At 46.4% G+C, this 22,594-nt stretch overlaps 1 pseudogene across 1 annotated transcript; it reads right to left on the bottom strand.

Annotated features, from left to right (window-relative positions):
• Positions 1-883: 883 nt before the first annotated feature.
• On the bottom strand, positions 884-21,975 carry LOC144792307 (ubiquitin-like protein ISG15 pseudogene; annotated as a pseudogene). The gene is made up of 2 exons (XR_013602533.1): positions 21,846-21,975; positions 884-2,493 (listed from the first exon to the last, which is right to left on the bottom strand). The product of XR_013602533.1 is annotated as a ubiquitin-like protein ISG15 pseudogene (transcript).
• Positions 21,976-22,594: the final 619 nt, after the last annotated feature.

Below are 22,594 nucleotides of genomic sequence, written 5' to 3' on the forward strand. Positions count from 1 at the left end.
CTTGTAGCACTAATTACAAAATGGAGTTTGTGAATAGCCCCAAAGAATTTACATCACTACAGCAATAAGAGGTGTACATGCCATAGAAGAACAGGGCATGTTTCCTTAATAATAATAACAATAACGTATGTGCATTTTTATACAAGAATGCTTCTTTGACATCATATATTTATATTATTGTGTTACCTTTCCTGCCCGAAGCAGACATTCTTGCCAACACCACCCTCCGAGAGTAAACCTTGACTGTTCAACTTTGCAAAGTTAAGGATAAAAAGAAAAGATACTTGTAATTCTGTGAGCTTGCAGTAGTATCTGGCTCTTTTCAGCTCAAGAACCAGATACTACTGCAAGTGCACAGACACTTGGGGCAATACTTGTTAAAGGGATTTTGCTAACTGCCCTTGAGTCACCCAGGCCATGAAGAACTGTAGTAGTCAGTGTAGGCCTGGCTCAGTATTCAGTGAGGCCCTGGTTAGCAAAAAACCACATCCCCATCTTCTCCCTGTACCAGGACTCATGCACACCAGTCTAAAGATACTTGAGAGATTCCCAGGGAGTTAGACCACCAAATACCCCTTCTACTCCTGAAGCAGGAGATGGGTCTCGGACTCTGAGGTGTAGCCATTTTCATTCCACAGTGGTCCACTTTACGGTTTTCTTAAGAAACACTTGACTCGTGTGATGCATGGGAGTTCTTTGCAAGGAAACAGATGGAAACCAAATATGGAATACGTAAATAAATAATGGTGCCTCCCACAAAGTCTGGCCACCCGTGAGGGTCCTGGAGAGCCCACAATGCTTTCTGTGTGTGGCATGAACATAAAAAACAACTGCAACTTGAAGAAATGGTGTCCAAAAATAGCTGTCACAACAGAACTAGAGCTTAGATTAGAATATATTTATTTCACTCTTTTGGTACCTTACAGTAGAATATATTTATTTCACTCTTTTGGTACCTTACATTAGAATATATTTATTTCACTATTTTGGTACCTTACATTAGAATATATTTATTTCACTCTTTTGGTACCTTACATTAGAATATATTTATTTCACTCTTTTGGTACCTTACATTAGAATATATTTATTTCACTCTTTTGGAACTGTACATTAGTTTGACAGAGTTCAATAACGAGAATCTGTACAGAGCAGCACTGTGTGGACTTTTTCACAAGGCTTCAAACTCTCAGTCACAGTTCGTTTCTTCTGAAGAACAATCCGGCATTACCCTCTCTTCCTCCATCGACTTTCTCCCTATGTGCCTTAGACTACTCCTTGTAGCAGTTGTGTTTTACTCTGCTCTCCTCTTATTTGAAAACATTTCCCCTATCCACTGTATACCAACAATACCATAGTCTTGTTTCCCCATACCCTCCTCACCGTGTGTCTCTTTACCACTATGCCTCAACTTCCCATTTCTCGCTAGCATAGTCTATTCTCCAGGGTACTCAACATGCTCCCTGTGCCACTTTTATTGTGTTGAAGTCTTCAGTTTACATTTTCTCCTGTCTTTTACCCATCCCCTACTGCCATTCCAGTACTCCACTACTCAGGGCAGTGCCCCATTTCTTCTTTGGTCTCTTAATCCCCAATAATACAGTCAAATCCTCCAGTTATCTCTCCCTCCAACCCACCAAGACAAAGCAGCCAAAATGGGACGGTTGAGAGGTCGACAGAGAAGTAGTGGGGGTGTTACAAGATGTAGAAGTTAGACATCATAGTTGCCAACACTTAGATGCTAGCATGTTTAAAGAAAGGAAGTAAACATGTCCACCGAAGGCAAAGGTGCTACGTCACTTTAAAGATGGCAGCGAGGAGGTGGAGCAGATAACAGCCAAGCTGTCGCTGTGGACATACACAAGTGATAATGCCTCTTTAAAAAAGTTTCTAAGAGTTTCTCTATAAGAGCCACAATGGATAGAGGATGTGATGTGCAGTCAAGAGATGGTGCATTTAATATCATAGGGGTAGTTGATGGTTTCATTCTTCTTTCAGCTCCTCCATGTGGAAAGCGGACTTCCATTAACCCCCACGTAGACGAAGGTTCATGTAGATAGTCCCTCCAGGGACAATGTTGTACTCTCCAAGTTTCCTTCCATCTTCCAGTGTCGTCGAGTCATAGCAAAGCCAAAACTGTGAAACCTGGACTCTCTCCCGCTCTTGAATTTGAGCCTTGAACTCGCTTACGCCCTCTGATGGGCTAATGGTATATGGCGACTTGCGGCCCTTGTCTGTCATCAGAGACACCTCAAAAGGAACATCGTCTTTCACCACCAGCAGCACAGTGTCTCCTGGTGACAGCTTATACTCTGACAGCTGAGCTTTGTCCTTAAGCTCCACGTACCCTCCATTCTGGAACCCCAGTTTCTGCTGGTAGGCGGGTACGCCAGTCTTGCTGGCCACCTGAGCTTTAAAAGCTGAGACAGAGATGGAGGGATCAACATCCAAAGTATATACGGTCCCTGTGAGGAATTTCACGTGCAGCAACATCGCCTGAAGGAGAAAGAGACAAACGGTTATAAAAGGACATATTGAATGCCTGATGGATACAGTGCCTATGCTCAGCTATAGTCACATCACATTTACAGAATATAAACCTGCAGTATATGCAGATCTGTGCACAACCATAACTACATCAGCTGTATGGGACCTCGTATGTAAAAACTGCATGTTCCTTCTTCTCATACCTGAAGGATAACTTTTGCATACATGTGTGCACAACCATATCAACGTTGGCTATACAGGGTCTCATTTATCTACAGGTTCATACCTGCTCTTCCTACGAGGACTAAGTCATACGACATCACAAACATACATCATGGCTTATATTATTTCTCTGTGTCCGCCTCCAGTCGTACCGGTCAACTCACAAAAACGTAATATTTCCCTATTAATTCTATTCAATCTTTTTCCTACACCCTACTATAGGTAAAATGGTTCAATCGCATATGCTTCTGAATGTATTGTCTGGAAATATCCCTCTGCTTGATGTTGATTCAAATCTCCGAGAAGAGATTACTCTCGCTCTCCGAAATTGGAATTTAAATATCCCTGCTCATGAAACTTAGGTAGATTTGTGCTAATACATCTCTTACTCCAACAGGAAACTCAAACATAGAACTGCTAAGGGAAACTGAAGAGCTCCTCGGGTCCATAGCGGAAGTGGAAATAGTTGAAGAGGTCTGCACCTGATCATTCAGGCATTTCTGAGATTCAGTCAATTCTCTTTGAAGAACAATGAAATGTCCAATAGTTTGCATTCAGTTTATGAACTGTAAACTCCAAAATATAGTCTGCCAAAATCTCAATATTTGAAATATAATTTCCGACAAATATGTTATCCATTTAATACCTACATCAAGTGAAAGTGACTTCCACTTACTCAAAGACTGGGTTACTTTAGTATTCTACCTCTGGTCCTATCATATTTGATGGCAAGCGCTTGATAGTGCGATAAGGTGCAGGTGGATACTTTCAGAGACAGATACTTAGAAGGTCTGTGTTTTGGAATCTTTGTTTTAGTGCAGTCATCGCCAGACCCGTGCAGAAAAAGAGCTTTCAGGAGCACTAATGAGAGAGAGGGGCTTAGGGCCTGTTTATGTGCTGGTGTACAGTATTTGCCTAGTATTTGATTGGGTGAAGGCTGTGTGCTTTTGCTGAAAAGAGTGCTTAAATTGCATTTTTTGCTTTCATGGAAAGCTCATGCTTAGTATAGTTGGGCTGAATTGGTTATGGTAGCAGTGGACGTGCGCTGACATTTCCAGCTGCTACTTAATTGTATAAGTCTTGGTGAGACGCTCTGTGCTCAGCTTCAATTAATAGCACACCGCTTGCTTTTAAAACTCTTTGAACATTGCGCTCGTGTACTTTTACTTTTAACTTGTGCTTACTTGTATTTTATCTGTGCTTTGCCGCCCGCACCTCGGTCCACCACGGTGCTTCCCCGATTGTAGTGGAGGGTGCATTATCTCTTCTGTGGCTGTTGGTGGCGGAGCGCCGCGAATAGCGCCGCGCTTGCAGCCTATATCAGCCCATGACTTTCTCGTTGTGCAGCGGACGCGACGGTGGCGCGCCGAAAGCAAGCCCATATGCGCCTGTCCGCGGCCGGCCGTGGCCATGCACTATGCCCATTTTGTACGCTACTCCGCATCAGAGCTTAATTCCTTCCAGGGAAATTGGGCCATCGACCCTTTCATCCTGGGCACTCTAGATAAGCTAGGGATTCTGTCCCACAAGGATGTTGCTTGTAGATCCTTGGTCAAACCACTTGATCAAGAGCCATCGGCCACTAGCAAGGACACAATCCCCACAAGCCCGACCCCCACTACCTGCTCGGGACAGGATAAAATATCAGTCTGCTACCTTAACACATGCTCAATAGTCAAAGCATCAACTAGAGATTTTTTATCTCTTAGATACCAGCAAACCAGACATGCTTCTACTGGCTAACAGCTGAATCCAGTCGCGACATTTCAGCAGCTATCCCTGATAACTACTACATCCTCCAGACTAATAGGTCAGAGAACAAAGTGGGGGGAAGGGGTTGCTGCCATAATATCATAGGCACATAAATTCACCTCTTTAACCATATTAGGCATTTCTTCTGTTGACAGACTCCTTCTCAAATTTGAATACAATCTTTCCCCTTTCATCTGTGCGCTCCTCTATAGACCTCCTCTCCATATGCCCACATGTTCGCAGTCATTTGGTAACGCTATTGCGGAAATGGCCATAAATCATGCCAGAGTGTTGATCATCGGTGACTTTAACTCTTGCCCGCATGATGTGCGGTAAAGCCCCTGCTCGGCTGAATTTACCGATCTACTTACAGGAATGAACTATACCCAGCACATCAAGGTAGCAACACATAATAAAGGACATATCCTTGACCAGGTATGGAAATCTAATCTCGAGTTGACCAATCTACAAATCCTCCCTTGCTCATGGTCGGACCACCATAGTATTTCCTTTTCTATTCCCTGTTCCCTTCCTGTCAAAGCCTCTCCCCCCCCCCGAGACCATTATGGCTAGAAACTGGAGTCGGGTAGACATGACAGCAATATGCTCTCTTCTAGCTACTTCTATGCCCGATACTTCTATGCCTTCTGGCCATCTGACATCACCTCACACTCAGGCGGAACACATCAACGCCTGGCTGGAATTGGCTAGAGACAGATTAGCACCCCTGAAGAGAATAAAAAATAAAAGGCCCCATGATGCCCAACGGTGGTTCTCCGACACCCTGAAGGAAAATAAACTAGCTCTGCGCCAGTTTGAATGCAAGTGGAGACAGGACTATTGCCTGGTTAAAAAGGCAACTTTCACAATCGCCCTCAAAGATTACTAAAGCACTATCCTCAGGACCAAAACGGAATACTTCTCCTCGAAAATTTTAGATTCAACTAATAAAGCAAAAGACTTCTTCTCCATTGTGGATGAACTTGTCAAACCTGACCGTGCCACAGTTAAGCCCATCCCTTCACAATCTCTGTGCGACTCCCTCAACACTTATTTTATTGAGAAAATTGCCACCATCATTGCCAGCATTCCCAAGGCCGACTTACCATCTGACCACTGTTGCCTATACATTAACCCTCATCACCTTGATCAATTCCCATTCAGGAGATCTTTTTTTCCCTACTCAACAGGGTTCGCACTGGCTCTCCAACCGACAGCTGTCCTCCTCACATCGCTCGGGAAGTCTTTCTCCATTATTCCAAACCCCCCCTGTTGCTCCTTAACAACTCCCTCACCAAGGGTATTGTCCATAATCTCTTTAAGAGTGCGGAAGTCGTTCCTGTCTTGAAGAAAACAGGTTCTGATCCGCCAACTCCCAGCAACTTCCGCCCCATATCGCTCTACCTGGGTAAAATTCTAGGCCCATGTTGTGAACTGCTTGAGTACTTTTGTAGAGCACACTCACTACCTTGATTCACACCAAGCAGGCTTCAGATCTGAACATTCTACTGAGTATGTTGTTTTGGCTGGTCTTGATGAACTAAGGAAGGGGGCAGATCAGAACATCACACAGGCCCTAGTGCCTCTGGATCTTTCGGCGGCTTTCAACACCGTCGACCATAATTTCTTGGTCGCCCGAGTCGAGAATGCCGGGGTCCGGGGCCTTCCACTAAAGTGGATAGCCTCTTTCCTTAGAGACCGCTATCAATCGGTTTGCCTTGCCAATTTTTCCTCAGAGAAAAGAAGACTGACCTGTGGGGTTCCACAGGGGTCATCTCTCTCCCCTCTTCTTTTCAATCTGTATATCTTTCCTCTGATTCTGGCCTTACGCAAGAGGGAAGTCATCACCTTCAACTATGTGGACGACCTCCAGCTAGTCTTTAACATTGACTCATCGCCCTCTTCTCTGGAGAATTTTCAATCCACCATGACTTTCATCAGCAACTGGATGAATTCAAATCAGCTCAAACTTAATCCTGATAAAACCGAGCTGGTCCTTACTCAGGACCTAGCCAACCCTTGGAACTCCAACTGTCGGCCTCAATCTCTGGGTTGTCCACCTTCCCCAGCCAGCTCGGGTAAAAGCCTAGGTATCATTATCAGCAACGATCTCACGATGAAGGCCCAGATAAACTCAATGGTCTCTGCTTGCTTCTTCCACTTGCAAAGAATTTGGAAAATAAGTAGATTCCTAACCGCCGAGGCTTTGATCCAAGTTATTCTGGCCCTGGTTATGTCGCGTATTGACTACACCAACTCTTTGTACTCTGGCATTCCAGCTTATCAATCACGCAAGCTTCAACTGGTGCAGAACCAAGCCGCAAGGCTTGTTTATGGCCAGCCAAAATCTCACCATGTGAAACCATTGCTTTAGAGCCTTCATTGACTCCCCATGACTCAACGCTGCCTCTTTAAACTTGGCTGCATGACCTACAAGGCCCTCTCGGACCATGGACCGGCTTTTATCTCCACCAAGATATAGCGATATGTCCCCACCCGCGAGCTACGCTCATCTAACATGAACTTACTGACTCCCTGCCCATTTAAATGGAAGAAATACAGCGGTCTTAGGTTCTCGGCTCTAGAGCCACTATTTTGGAACTCCCTTACCCCGGATTTACGCCTAGCCACCTCCTATCCCTATTTCAGGAAATCCCCAAAACAGGGCTTTTTGCCCAGGCTTACAATTTATGAACCCTCTGAGTTTGTTTTGCATTCGTCACCGCTCAACGCCAAGAAACCGTAGGTGAACGAGCACTTCAGAAATATTTTTAACATAACATAACATATGGTGAAAAGCCAGTGAAAAGGCTACAGGCCTGAGCTGTTTATTATGAAAAGTCATGATAATGGCAGCAGGCCTGACATATTTATTGTGAAAAGCATGTGTTAAATCAAAAAGCAAAGCAATGGTGGCTATTACTTTGAAGGGGTGTACTAAATTTAAGCTATACAGTAATCAACGGTGCTCACATGTTAACCAACCAGGGGTGCAATAATAGTCCTAGAAGCAAAATTCTAGGGCTACAATTCTGCAACACTTTTCCCAAAGTACTCAATATAAAGTAGTCCAGACTTTACAATTAGAGTCCAAGAATATGCAGTCTGGATGCAGTAATCCAATCACAGAGGTCTGTGGTATACTGCTACCAGTTGTGGTCCAGATTGTGTCCGTCAAAAGGGGCTATGATACCCCCCACTGTCCAGAGTATTCTCCATCTCACACTGGAGAAGACTGTGGACTGGTGAACCACGATTGGTAGCAATACTACAATACTTTATATTGAGTGCTTCATTAAAAGTGTTGCACATGTTTTAAATCAATATGTATTTATGGGTAGATTAATATTATATCTTTATAGCCCGCCTGTAGGAAGGTGGCTACCTGACTATGGTTACCCCAGATTTTTTGCCTTGTGTTTAGCTGGTTTTTGACTTAGTTGACCTGGTTCCCTGCTAATCAGGGCCCCAGGCCATCTGCTCTCTCTGTAAAATGGATTCCATGTACCCTAGGTACATACCACAATTGGAAATGGACTCCTTATCAGCCCCTGTATAATGCACTCTAGGTGCCCAGGGCATAGGAGCCACCAAGGCCTACCAGGGGCTGCCGCATATCTTTTGCCACCCCTGGCTGGTTCTTAAATTGACACAACTGGCTGATCACTCAGCTGGGGTAAGGTGGTGTAATCACCCCTTGCTTAGATATAGTATACCTATATCTAAACCTATATCTGGACACATTTAAACCTGTGAGCCACTCCTATGGAAGGCCTCATCAATCCTGGAGGCAGAGTGCGTGGTTTAATGTGAGATGGAGCTCTAGCATGAGCTGAGCCTGTCTGCAGCTGTCGGGAACAACTCCCTAAACTGTTTCAGGATAATGCCATACCATATACTCTTAAGTGCATTATAATCCTCGCGGTTATATAGCAACTTTGGTTTGGCTTTATCAAAACATGTCGTGTAAGGTGTCATACGATTTGGAATACTATCCCCTCGCCAGTTCTGGCGACGGGGATAGCATTCCACCCCTCTAGAGGGGTAAGACATGTTACTTTACTTAAATGCGGTTAATTTCTAAAAGGACCTTGGATCCACAAAATGGATGCCTCTGCCACAGACACGAGTCTGACCCCCTGAAGCTGACCGAAACTCAGCCAAATGGGGCCTGGACAAAGGGTTTCCTGTCGCAGGGAGGTGTTACACCCCCCCAGACAGGAGATAGTGGATTGTAGCAGGGAGGTTTGAAAGAAACCAGACACTGCTTGGGGCGCACAAGGCTGCCCCTTGCATAATCCGGCCAAACCGGTTCTGGGGCACTCCAGCCCTCGTGCCAGGGCGGCCTGGATCAAAGGAAGGGGGTGTATCCACCCACTTCCTGGGTCCCACCCATAGGAGGGGACCTAGCAGGTAATCCAGCCCCCAAAATTAGTATAAGACTGGGAGCAGTGCCAATGCACTTCAGATTATCCTGAAGAAACATAAGAAACAAAATTCTGGACCCTTCGACATCCTACTCGACGTAGAATCCCGAAGAATCTCCCTTGTGGTCAAGGAGTGACCACCCTGTGCAAACAGGCACCATCCAGCCATCGACGTCTGCTTTGTCGCAGTTCCCGTCGGAACTCGAGCGACAGAGATCGACGAGATCAAGCTTGCCTGCCCTCCAACAGCCCGATCCACAGTCCCTGCAGAGCTGAGACCCGTGGAGGCGACCGGAAGCGTGGGGCACGCCATCTTGGAAAGACCACGAGACGCTGACCGTGCAGCCCACGAGTGACCCTCGAAGCTGTACACCGGGGTTTGAGAAGCCCCAACCCTGAGCCACTATTGCACCGAAGCTCACCCCTCTACACTCACCAAGTGCTGCGTGGGGCCCTTCTGCTACTTTTGGCTCAACGCGTTGGCCCGGTCACTTGCCAGCCGGCTAGTGGCCCCTGTGCCGACGAAACTTGAAAATCTACTTGCGATTCTGGTTGCTCCAGACTTGCACCCGCTCCCCTGAAAAGGAGCCCCCACTCTGACCCTCCTGGTTCGAGTGAGAAGCAATCTCCCTGTTCCGCGTGGATTGCTCTTGCCAAGTGTTGTTTGCTCCAAACTTGAAGCCGACTGCGCCGACGGTGAGAGCCCTCGTGGGACAGATCGTGACCCGCTCCTGGACGTCGCAGATGCCCCAGAGCCCACGTGACAGCGGAGAGAAGCTCCTCGACGACCACCTGATTGCGCCCGACATTGCCTGGTTCCGTCCTGGTTCCACCCTGGTCACTGCTGAGTGACCCAGACTCTGTCCCCTCTGCTTTCAGGTACTTTTCGACTTGAGTGCACCCTTGGACTCCACCGGACACTTCTCTTTCACCCCGCCTGCAGCCCTTTCAGCTTCAAGCACCAAGAGCCTGCGTGACGAAACCCGACTCAACTTCGACCCTGTGCACCCGCTTCCTGTGGGTGAGGTAACTTTGCTCCGCCGGTGTTCCCACACTGGTACACATCTCTAGGGTCTGTGTCTTAAGTTTTGTTCCTCTAGGTTCAGCGGAAGTGTCCTTAAACTTTAACTTTACAACTTTTACGCACCATTGGTTAACATTGATGCATGCGTGCGCTTTCCGCACTGCACCCGAATCCCGTGGGCCTTTCCCGACTTCAGCATTGCTTGTCCCGACTGCTATCAGCGATTCCCTAGGCCCTAGGCCTAACCACTGCTCGATTGGTATCTCTTATACCACTTGTTTAGTATATGGTCTGAGTGGCCCCTCGCCCTCATCCATATTTGTGCAACTTTGTATGTTATACTGTGCTTTTGATTTAACGCTTGTGCCCCTTTATTCATAAAGAGTACTGGGGATTGTTTTTAGTAATAAACACATATATTTTTATAATATATACTTGTGTGGTGTCCTTTCATTTGATATTACAGGATTGTATGTGGTAAAACAGCTCGCTTAACACGACCTCTTAAGTTAAGCCTTTAGGCTGCTTAGTCCATGCTACCCCTAGGATAGCTTGTCTAATAAGGTTGACTTACAACCAGACACCATAAGGGATTGTTTGGTCTGATAACAGGTGGTTCCAGAAATGGAAACATCACCTATCAGGCCAACTTCTCACATTGGTGAGCAGCGGTGCAGATTTGAGCTTGCTGTTGTTTTACCATTGCAATCTTTTATCAAATTGAAAGATCACATCAAGTACCTCTAGGTACATATAAAATCAATAGCTTAGCATATATAAGTTCTACTGAACTTAGTAGTTGTAGATTAAAGGGATTAGCACACCCTGACTACAACTCACTAGCAAGGTACAGTAGGAAAACACTTAGTGTAGGTAAGTGCACCACTTACACCACACTAGAGTCATGTCTGGCACAGGTGAAGCCTCAGGCTCTCTGCCTGTGACAGTTGACCTTACCCAGGCAACTTCCAGTTATGACAAACTAACCCACAAAGACTTGGTTGCCTTGTGCATATCAAGAGGGTTAAAAAGGGGCAGAAGTCCCACCAGTCCTTCCCTGATAGCCATTCTAAAACAGGATGACTTAGAAAAGGCAACTGCAGTTGCCTTAGGATCAGGAGATGGAGTACAGCCCCAGGAGAATGAGATTCCCCCAGTGGTAGAAGAGGAGGAGGACTCAGATGTAGGGGACCCTGAAAATCAGGATCAAGGGGTTAACCAGGTTATAGTTGCCAGGCTTAGCCAGGCCAACTTAAACCTACTTGGGAATGGAGAGGGCCAGCACCTCCCCAGACCCTATAACATTCTCCCAGGCAACAGAAGAGTGAGATCTCCAGGAGGGGACTCTCATATTTCTAGTGCCTCAAGAGAATCTCAGAGAGGAATGACTCCCTCTCAGAAAAAAGAGCATGAGGCAAGAATGAGGGCTGTCAAACTCCAGATAGAGAGGGAGGAGGTAGCCCTGGCTCAAGCTAGACTTGCCTTGGCAAGAGAACAGAAAATGTGTGGCTTAGATGCCACTGGTGGCAGCAATATTTCTAAAGAGAAACCCAGGTCCTATGATAGTAGAAACCTGACAAAGATTGTGCCCCCCTACAAGGAAGGGGATGACATCCACAAGTGGATAACTGCTCTTGAGAGAGCCTGCATGGTACAGCAGGTTCCTGAGGAACAGTGGGCAGCAATCTTATGGTACTCCTTTTCAGAGAAAGGGAGAGATAAGCTCCTCACTGTTAGACATGAGGATGCAAACAATTACAAAGTCCTGAAGAGTGTTCTGATAGATGGGTTTGCCTTAACCACTGAACAGTACAGGTTGAAGTTCAGAGACACCCAGAAGACACAGACACAGGACTGGACTGATTTTGTAGATTGTGCTACTAAGGCTCTGGAGGGTTGGCTAAATGGCAGCAAAGTACATGACTTCACAGGATTGTATAATTTGATTATGAGGGAGCAGATCCTAAGTAATTGTCAGAACCAGCTCTTACACCAACACCTGGTGGACTCAGATTTGACCTCTCCCCAAGAATTGGGAAAGAGGGCAGATAAATGGGTCAGAACCAGGATTAGGCCTAAGAATCAGGACAGTAACCAGAAGAAGGAGTCTACCAAGCCTCAAGATAAGGGTGGGGATAAAAGTAAAGAAAAGACTTCCCCAGGGCCCCAAAACTCCAAGAATGGGGGTGGGTCCCAAGACACTTCTTCAACTGAGAAAAAAGCCCTATTGCCATGTCTGTAAGCAGGTTGGGCATTACAAAAGAGACAACTGTTGTCCCAAGAATGGCAATAAAGAGAATATACCTCCAAAGCCAGCTCCAGCACCTCCTGTTACTGTCAGCAGTAATCCCCTAGGAAGTGGGAGCACACCCAGGAATCTGGGTGGGTTTACTTTTGGAGCCCAGGAGGACCCTGGCCTATCCAGGTCCCCATCCCCAAATAATCTTGTTTATGAGACTGGCATGGGGTTTGCCAACTTCTCTGATTGCCCAAATACTTTGAGCAAATATAGACAAGAACCCATCATCAATGGTTTGAAAGTTGAAGCTTTTAGAGACACAGGGGCTAGCATCACCATGGTGGCTGATTGTATAGTCCCCTCTAAGCAACTTTTACCTGGTGCCACATACCAGGTAACAAACATTGATGGCATCCAAACAAATCATCCCATGGCAGTAGTAAGTCTCAGCTGGGGAGGTGTCACTGGCCCAAAGAGAGTGGCAGTGTCACAAAACTTGCCTGTAGACTGCCTACTTGGTAATGATTTGGAAATCTCAGCCTGGGCTGAGGTTGAACGGGAAACCCATTCTAGAATGGTCAATTCCAATGGAAAGGTTAGTGGGGCTGTAATGGCTACAGCCCCAATTCAAGATGTCCTTCCTGAAAAGGTTGGTAGGGCTGATCAACTCTCTGCCCCATCTTTAGCAAAACCTCTTCCTGAACAGAATAGCAAAGCTGTTATGATAACAGCAGAAACCCAAACTGAGTCTCCTCCTGAAAAGGTTGGTGGGGCTGTGATGGCCACAGCCCAAACTCAAACTGATATGTGTGTTGTGAAACCTGAAATGATGGATAACTTCACACAAACTGAGAGCACAGAGGAGGACGAGAAATCTCCCCCTCACCAGACTTTAGGAAAGGATCAGCCTCTTCAGGGAACTGATCTTACCCCTGATGAAGGAACTGCCCCAGAGGTGGTTAGGCCTAACCTGACAGAGCCTCTGATGTCAGTGGACCCTTCTCAGGTGGGACCCAGTCTGGAGCAGGTAACCTGCCCCTCTCTACCTTGCCTTAGTCAGCCCAGGGCTGCAGAGGACAAGAAGGACAGTGAGACCCAGAGGGCCCCCTGTCAAATAAAGCACCCCCATCAACAGATTAGGGGCACCAAAACTAGTAGCCCTAGTGAGGTGAAAACTTTAAAAACTCCTGAGGGAGCCCCCTTAAAAACAGTTAGGGACCTCCCACAGATGGATTCTGTTGGGCACAGCCAAACCTGGGACCCAAAGGGCCCAAACGTGAACTGTCCCTCCAGCAAGCCAAACAGAGGGACCCAGCCTCCAGCTTTAGGTAGCCAGAGGTTGACCCTGAGAGCACAGTGCAACTCAGTTAAAGAAAGAAAGGCACACATGGTGGAAGATAATTGGAGGAAGCTAAGCCCTAAATTAGTAGAGCCTCACTTCAATACTCCATATCCAAACCAGCCTTTAACTTTGCATAAACACACCCAAGGTAGTGATTCCCTATGGTGGAGACCCTCTAATACCCCAAGGGTGAGGGACTGCTTAGTGGACCATGAGACAGGGGGTACCCATGCTAGTGCAGGTACTTCCTTATATGGTCACTCAGGCAATATAGGCTTACCTGGCCAAGGATAGCCTTATCTCCTTTAGTTTGGGGGGGGGTTGTGTAGGAAGGTGGCTACCTCACTATGGTTACCCCAGATTTTTTGCCTTGTGTTTAGCTGTTTTTTTACTTAGTTGACCTGGTTCCCTGCTAATCAGGGCCCCAGGCCATCTGCTCTCTCTGTAAAATGGATTCCATGTACCCTAGGTACATACCACAATTGGAAATGGACTCCTTATCAGCCCCTGTATAATGCACTCTAGGTGCCCAGGGCATAGGAGCCACCAAGGCCTACCAGGGGCTGCAGCATATCTTTTGCCACCCCTGGCTGGTTCTTAAATTGACACAACTGGCTGATCACTCAGCTGGGGTAAGGTGGTGTAATCACCCCTTGCTTAGATATAGTATACCTATATCTAAACCTATATCTGGACACATATAAACCTGTGAGCCACTCCTATGGAAGGCCTCATCAATCCTGGAGGCAGAGTGTGTGGTTTAATGTGAGATGGAGCTCTAGCATGAGCTGAGCCTGTCTGCAGCTGTCGGTACCAACTCCCTAAGCTGTTTCAGGATAATGCCATACCATATACTCTTAAGTGCATTATAATCCTCGCGGTTATATAGCAACTTTGGTTTGGCTTTATCAAAACATGTCGTGTAAGGTGTCATACGATTTGGAATACTATCCCCTCGCCAGTTCTGGCGACGGGGATAGCATTCCACCCCTCTAGAGGGGTAAGACATGTTACTTTACTTAAATGCGGTTAATTTCTAAAAGGACCTTGGATCCACAAAATGGATGCCTCTGCCACAGACACGAGTCTGACCCCCTGAAGCTGACCGAAACTCAGCCAAATGGGGCCTGGACAAAGGGTTTCCTGTCGCAGGGAGGTTTGAAAGAAACCAGACACTGCTTGGGGCGCACAAGGCTGCCCCTTGCATAATCCGGCCAAACCGGTTCTGGGGCACTCCAGCCCTCGTGCCAGGGTGGCCTGGATCAAAGGAAGGGGGTGTATCCACCCACTTCCTGGTCCCACCCATAGGAGGGGACCTAGCAGGTAATCCAGCCCCCAAAATTAGTATAAGACTGGGAGCAGTGCCAATGCACTTCAGATTATCCTGAAGAAACATAAGAAACGAAATTCTGGACCCTTCCACATCCTACTCGACGTAGAATCCCGAAGAATCTCCCTTGTGGTCAAGGAGTGACCACCCTGTGCAAACAGGCACCATCCAGCCATCGACGTCTGCTTTGTCGCAGTTCCCGCCGGAACTCGAGCGACAGAGATCGACGAGATCAAGCTTGCCTGCCCTCCAACAGCCCGATCCACAGTCCCTGCAGAGCTGAGACCCGTGGAGGCGACCGGAAGCGTGGGGCACGCCATCTTGGAAAGACCACGAGACGCTGACCGTGCAGCCCACGAGTGACCCTCGAAGCTGTACACCGGGGTTTGAGAAGCCCCAACCCTGAGCCACTCTTGCACCGAAGCTCACCCCTCTACACTCACCGAGTGCTGCGTGGGGCCCTTCTGCTACTTTTGGCTCAACGCGTTGGCCCGGTCACTTGCCAGCCGGCTAGTGGCCCCTGTGCCGACGAAACTTAAAAATCGACTTGCGATTCTGGTTGCTCCAGACTTGCACCCGCTCCCCTGAAAAGGAGCCCCCACTCTGACCCTCCTGGTTCGAGTGAGAAGCAATCCCCCGGTTCCGCGTGGATTGCTCTTGCCAAGTGTTGTTTGCTCCAAACTTGAAGCCGACTGCGCCGATGGTGAGAGCCCTTGTGGGACAGATCGTGACCCGCTCCTGGACGTCGCAGATGCCCCAGAGCCCACGTGACAGCGGAGAGAAGCTCCTCGACGACCACCTGATTGCGCCCGCTATTGCCTGGTTCCGTCCTGGTTCCACCCTGGTCACTGCTGAGTGACCCAGACTCTGTCCCCTCTGCTTTCAGGTACTTTTGGACTTGAGTCCACCCTTGGAATCCACCGGACACTTCTCTTTCACCCCGCCTGCAGCCCTTTCAGCTTCAAGCACCAAGAGCCTGCGTGACGAAACCCGACTCAACTTCGACCCTGTGCACCCGCTTCCTGTGGGTGAGGTAACTTTGCTCCGCCGGTGTTCCCACACTGGTACACATCTCTAGGGTCTGTGTCTTAAGTTTTGTTCCTCTAGGTTCAGCGGAAGTGTCCTTAAACTTTAACTTTACAACTTTTACGCACCATTGGTTAACATTGATGCATGCGTGCGCTTTCCGCACTGCACCCGAATCCCGTGGGCCTTTCCCGACTTCAGCATTGCTTGTCCCGACTGCTTCCAGCGATTCCCTAGGCCCTAGGCCTAACCACTGCTCGATTGGTATCTCTTATACCACTTGTTTAGTATATGGTCTGAGTGGCCCCTCGCCCTCATCCATATTTGTGCAACTTTGTATGTTATACTGTGCTTTTGATTTAACGCTTGTGCCCCTTTATTCATAAAGAGTACTGGGGATTGTTTTTAGTAATAAACACATATATTTTTATAATATATACTTGTGTGGTGTCCTTTCATTTGATATTACAGGATTGTATGTGGTAAAACAGCTCGCTTAACACGACCTCTTAAGTTAAGCCTTTAGGCTGCTTAGTCCATGCTACCCCTAGGATAGCTTGTCTAATAAGGTTGACTTACAACCAGACACCATAAGGGATTGTTTGGTCTGATAACAGGTGGTTCCAGAATTGGAAACATCACCTATCAGGCCAACTTCTCACACCGCCGTAGAGGGCTATACTGGCCATTAAAAGCCTGCTCCAGGATTAAAGACAAGAGCCAAAGGTGAGGGCCTTCAACAAGTGAGCAGGCCTTTAATGTCCGGTATCAACCAGCTACAGTGGGCTATAAAGCTATTAGAACATTCCGCCCCTTCAGGGCAGTTGTGTAAATTAGAATGTTCTTCCCTGATGGGGCGGAATGCTCTCATAGCTTTATAACCTGCCGTAGCTGGGCTGTATTGGCCATTAAAGGCCCACTCCCTTGTAGAAGGTCCTCGCCTTCGTCTCAGGTCTTTAACCCCTTCGGTGCTGATGACGGCTCCCAGTCATGAGTCACGGTGGGCGTATGCTGATGACGGCTGAGAGCCATCATAACCACGCCCGCGATCGGAATGTCCAGCACCGGCGCGGAATTCCAGCCGCAGCCAAGGTGTTAATGCTGGAGCGGGTCTTTAATGTCTGGTATAACCTGCTAAGGCGGACTGTAAAGCTATTTTGAAGCCTTCAGAGCGGTGTTTTGGTTCATGGAATCTCAAAGATTACCATAGTAAGTAAGGTTTTTGGAAGAGGTTACCCCCTCTAACAAACCTTAGAGATAAAACATTTGGTCTTTTATAACCATTTTTAGGCCCTCTTAAGATATTGTGTTTTGCTTTGCGAACTTCAATTTTCTAAATATTTGTAACTTTATGACTCTATAGCTTTGTTACCTTGTGGAAAAGATTATGCTGCACAGGCTATAGGCCTGATTGGCTTGTTCTGGCAAGTTATGTCTGATTACATAGATCTGATGTGATCTGATTATGAAACATTATGACAAAGGCAGTGGACCTGGCTTATTTAGTGTGAAAAGCATTTGTTAAAGCTAATAGGCCTTTAGCGTTGGATTATTATCACACAGTATTACATGCTGTAGACAGGCATTTTATTTCATTAAATCTCACAGATTACCATAGTATGCAAGGGTGCTGATGTTGGTCAGCCCCTCTAACAACCCGTGAGGATAGAAGATTTTGACTGTGTGAGTACCTGTGAGGCTGTTTTGAGGTTGTATTTTGTTTTGCCATCTGTCATTTTGTACATTCTTAGAATTGTATAACTGTATGTATGATGGTTGCCAGTGTATGCACACTTCACTGGGCCTTGGTTTGTTATGGTGTCAAGCCAGTGGTAAAGGCTATAGGTCTTAGTGGAAAAGGGTATGTCAGATTCCAGCAGGTTTGATTTTGTTTATTATGGAAAGGTATGGCAAAGCCAGGAGGCCTGACTTACTTATTATTAGAACATTAGAATGTTGAGCACTGTGGAGTGCTCTGGGCTTCTACGGGCCCGTAGAAGCCCGCAGAACAACATTCTAATGTTTTTCATTCACAGCTGCTGCTCTGAGAGGCCTTTGTGTTTACCAATTAGAATATTCCGCCCTCTGGGGTAGAATGTTCTAATAGCCTTAGAGCCCTCCTAGCAGGCTCTACCGGCCACTAAAGTACTGCTCCCTTGTTAAAGGTCCTCTCCTTCGGCTTGGGCCTTTAATGCTGGAGGGGGCCTTTAATGGCTGGTAGAGCCTGCTAGATCGGACTCTAATGCTATATGAAAAGCATGTGTTAAAGACAAAAAGCTTTTATGGGTAGATTGATACTACACTGTGCTAAAGCCTGTAGGCCGATACCTTTGTCACACAGAATTTAACAAATCATTCGAGTAGGTAATGATTTTGGTGTTGGTGACTGAGTCAGACAAACTGTGGCAATAGAAGATTTCCACTATGATAATCCTTGGGCATTTTAGGAGGGATTTTATATTGTTTTGACAGATGTAATTTTGTCCAAATTTGTAACTTTATTAGGGTATACCTGAGGGTTGCTACACAGACAGAGTGGCTTTGGCTCAGCCCTCTTCTGCCATTGGTCTGTACGAGTGTCATTTGCACTCTGCTTGCATATAGGATGGGGCAATGGCTCAGTTCACTTTAGTCATTGGCTCTTGTGTCTTGTGAGTGACAGCATTTGTATGACTACAGGTGCACAACCCCTAAAAAGGAGCGTTCTTCAGTGCCAGGGAAAGTTGGTCTTTTTCTCCTTTTGTAGGACCGTTTTTATTTCTTTCCTTCTCTTTTTATTTTTAGAGCATACTACAGCTCCCCAGACAGTGCAAGTAGCTAACTGGCCTGTTGCTAATTTCATCGCCAGTGTACCATTTCCCACATGCCCACTGCATTTAAACCAGGAAACCATCATCCAATGATAGTGTATCAATGTTTTGCCTTTCCAAGAAGGCCAACACATTGCTTGCAAACATGGTAGCCAAATTTGAACTTTAAAGCAACAATACACTATGTATAGTACTTTTACACAATGGGCACCTGCTTCTTTGTTAAATTGTATGTGTTAATGCAAGCATATGCCCGCCATATTTAGGTGTCTCAGTGTTTTCTTTTTTCTACTTTTATTCTTGCATATGTTGTTCGGCCTGTGTGAGTGTTTCTGTAGTTTTGCAAGAGGGTGTATGCAAAAATGGTCTAGTGGGTGAATGAGTGAGCCCAGGATTGAGTGGCAGAGTGCAAGAATTATGACTTATTGAGTGCCTAAACTCATCCATGACTTGAGAGTCGCTTCATTTATAAGCCACACCTAAAATCATTGCCAATGTTTGTTTTGTCTGCAGTGTAAGTTTTCTTGTGCTACCAGTGAGCAGTGTTGGAGCAGTTTATGCATTGGGAAATCAAAAAGCAGGGCTGTAAGAGTGACTGGCTCCATGCAAAGTGACAAAAATGTTACTCTCTAGCTAACAAAGAGGCACTGAAGCGTATTAACAGCAGAGCTACATTCCCTTGTTTAAACACCCACAAAGAGGCGAGCTGCCCCATTCTTAATGCATTGAAGCCTGTTAAATCCCCTATTGCCAAAATATAGCCAAGGCAATAGAAGAATGTTGTCCACATCCAATGTAAGAAAGAAGGCGAGAGCAGAAGACATTTTCTTGGGGCTACCGAGGTGCAAAACATCTTAGCTTGGGCTGTGAGGAGCCAAAGAAAAGGATTCACCAACAAGGATTTCTTGGGGCTACCGAGGTGCAAAACATCTTAGCTTGTGCTGTGAGGAGCCAAAGAAAATGATTCACCAACAAGGATGCCAGGGACTTGTAGAGATGATACTGGTGTGAAGCACACACCCTCTGTCAAAGGCCTGGCCGTTTGGATCCAGATTTTGTAGAGGTCACAGAAATGAACCATCTAGGTGGGTAAGAAAGGGTGGCGGGATACGTTGAGGTTAAATAAGAAGGTTGGAATTTGTCAAACTTTTACTTTTTAGCCCTGATGAGGTTGAAAGGGCCTCTTGAAAGCGCTTCAGCCCAGGTCCTGCAAATAGTCCTGAAAGTCTCATGATGCTGTGCGTCTCTTGCCTGCTGCAGAGATGCGAGGCATGCCTCATTGTGCTGGGAGTGGTGCTCCCCTTCTGTAACCATGGAAGAATCATCTATCTCATTCAAATTGTTGACTGGCTTGTTCATCAGGGGTGTCACTGTTTTCATCGTCCTCCTTCTACCCCCTTCATGAGCGCTATGAGGCTTCCATGGGTGTTATGCAGCGCTATGCAACACCCACCACATACAAATAAATGCTACACGCCTTACATGCTTCAGAATTATCATCACTGCTTAACCTCTCTCTGTGTCAGGAATCTGGGGTGAAATCCCTGTGATTAAGGGTACAGGAGGTGCATTTTCTTTAATTGAACATGGAACTTTGAATGTTTAGCAATGGAATGTTCTACTGCCTCTTTTATGTTTTTTTCTAGTGTTTCCATTTTGTTAAAAGTAACAAGCCCTGGCAATGAAAATCGGTTCGGCTTTCGTATCGTGAAAAGGTTTCATGAAGCTTCAGCATCACAGAACTGAGGTGCAGCACGGAGACAGGTAGGCAGCCGTGCAAACTTTCCTAACCATCAATCACTGGCAAAGACAATGGGCCTGGGTTTACTGTGACAACGCTGCAAACACTGGCATACGTAAAATATATTCAGGCAGGAGGACACTGAAGACAGACCTGTTGGCTTTTCCATTGTTTGCTATTAGTGCTGGTGGCATGGTATTGGAGTGTTGATATTGGTATTTGGGTTGTCAGTGCTGCAATTAGTGGTGATGTGGTGTTACTGGTTGTGATATTGGTGGCAGTGTAATGTTATTGGTGGTGTTAGTGTAAGTGGTATTAGTGGTGGTAGTATTGGTAGTGGTACTGATGGGTTTTACTGGGAGTCTGGGACTGGTGGTGGTGTGGTATTCATGGTGATAGTTGTATTGTGATGGTAGTGGAATTGGGGGTGGTATTCTGGTAGTGGCAGTGGTGGTGTGGTATTAGGCCATCCCAGTGTGATGAATAAAGAGCAATTTGGAGGTGTGTGTGCGAGATGTACACATTTGAATATGCTGGCACCTGGTTGGAACCACCACCCCGGCCACACCACCAACACCACGTACATGACCACCTTAGTAATAACACAACCAATACATATTAAACCCTACACGGTCCACCAATGTGATTAAAAAAATACAATTTGAAAGTCATGTTTGATTTAGGCTTGCACTTGAGTCTTGGAATAAACAATCAAAAAGTGTCTTATGCAGTAAAATAAAGATTGCTTTCTGCATGCAACACATGTATCAGACAAAGAATGGAAAGTAACAAAAAGTATGATGGTTGAGTGCACCTTGCTATATAAGAACTCCGGGGCAGATTTACAAGCCCCTTGCGTCATTTTTGCGTTGTTTTTCCCATGTTAAAAATGAGACAGAAGTGGCGCAAGGGGCTTGTAAATCTGCCCCTCCATGTTCAGTTTCTCTATACTTCCATTGCACTTTGATTGACCTGATTTGGGGCATTCTCGGTTTTAGCAGATTAGAAAACATAAGCAGATGGGGGCAGATTTACAAGCCCCTTGCGCCACGTTTGCGTCATTTTAAAAATGACGCAAAAGTGGCCCAAGGGACTTGTAAATCTGCCCCATGGAGTTAGTGCGAGTTGCCCAGGGTCAAACACCTTGGTAGGGACGCTGGGATTTGACCTCAACTCTCCTTCTTAAACATTCAGTTACCTAACCGCAAGCCCACATCCACCTGCCCTGAAATCCATGTTGTAATACAAAAAGGTGTTTACTCGTTTGTCTGTCGGGCAAATACATAGTCTGTCCTATTGGCGACCTCGACATATTAGTAATGCGGCGGGGTACATGTTGTACCAAAGTCGTCTCTCGCCGAATCCAATTTAGGGAGGGTCCCTTGCTTAGAAAGCATTTATTTTACATTTCACAAGTACAGTTCCTGAATAAATGAACGATGACTTACTGTTCCAGGTGCTCCGTGGGTTCTTCGTATAAATTGGATACTTTTCTCGCCCTTTGTCTGCCTCCGTTTGACCGCGTCTCTCTCGGTGCGTCCACGTCCCCGGTATACATCACTGGGGCCGCGCGCTTCCCCGCTATATAGGCGAGGCTGACTCCGCGCGTGACGTCACTATGTTTGGAGGATGCGCGCGTGAGGAAACGAAACTCATCTCTGAGCAGGAAAGCGCAGTTTTGCTTTCCATCTTCCCCTCCCTCCTCTGCTAAATTTTACCTCGTTTTGTTCCCCGTTCCACCGCTGTGCGGTATCATATTTGCACCTTTCAGTCCTCGGGACAAACAAGCGTCTGAGTTCCTACTGTGCCTTTTCTTGACTGTCTCAAAGAAGGAACTGAAAATGAAATTAGGATACGTCACGTCACACAAAGGGCACAATTGCTGAACCTCGGTTACTGAGATTGTGTATTTATTTTTGTTGATGCTGTCCAGACACACCGAAGCAAGGGAGTAGACAGAAAAATAAAATTACACCCCCACTTTGAACCACAAGACTCTATAGAGCAACGTGAAAAATGTCGACCATTTCTATACAGGCCTGTGAGAGTTGTCCCACCCCGCCGGTGGTGAAAATAGTGCACAATTATGTTTTAGAGCACAAATTAAAAAGAATTTGGCCAAAAAGCTACACGTTAGGAAGCCCTTCTTTCTTCCTTGCCTTCTTACAATTACACTATCCTTTCTTCTATAGTCTTT

This window comes from Lissotriton helveticus, chromosome 11 (assembly GCF_964261635.1).
Source record: "Lissotriton helveticus chromosome 11, aLisHel1.1, whole genome shotgun sequence".
NCBI classification, from domain to species: Eukaryota; Metazoa; Chordata; class Amphibia; order Caudata; family Salamandridae; genus Lissotriton; species Lissotriton helveticus.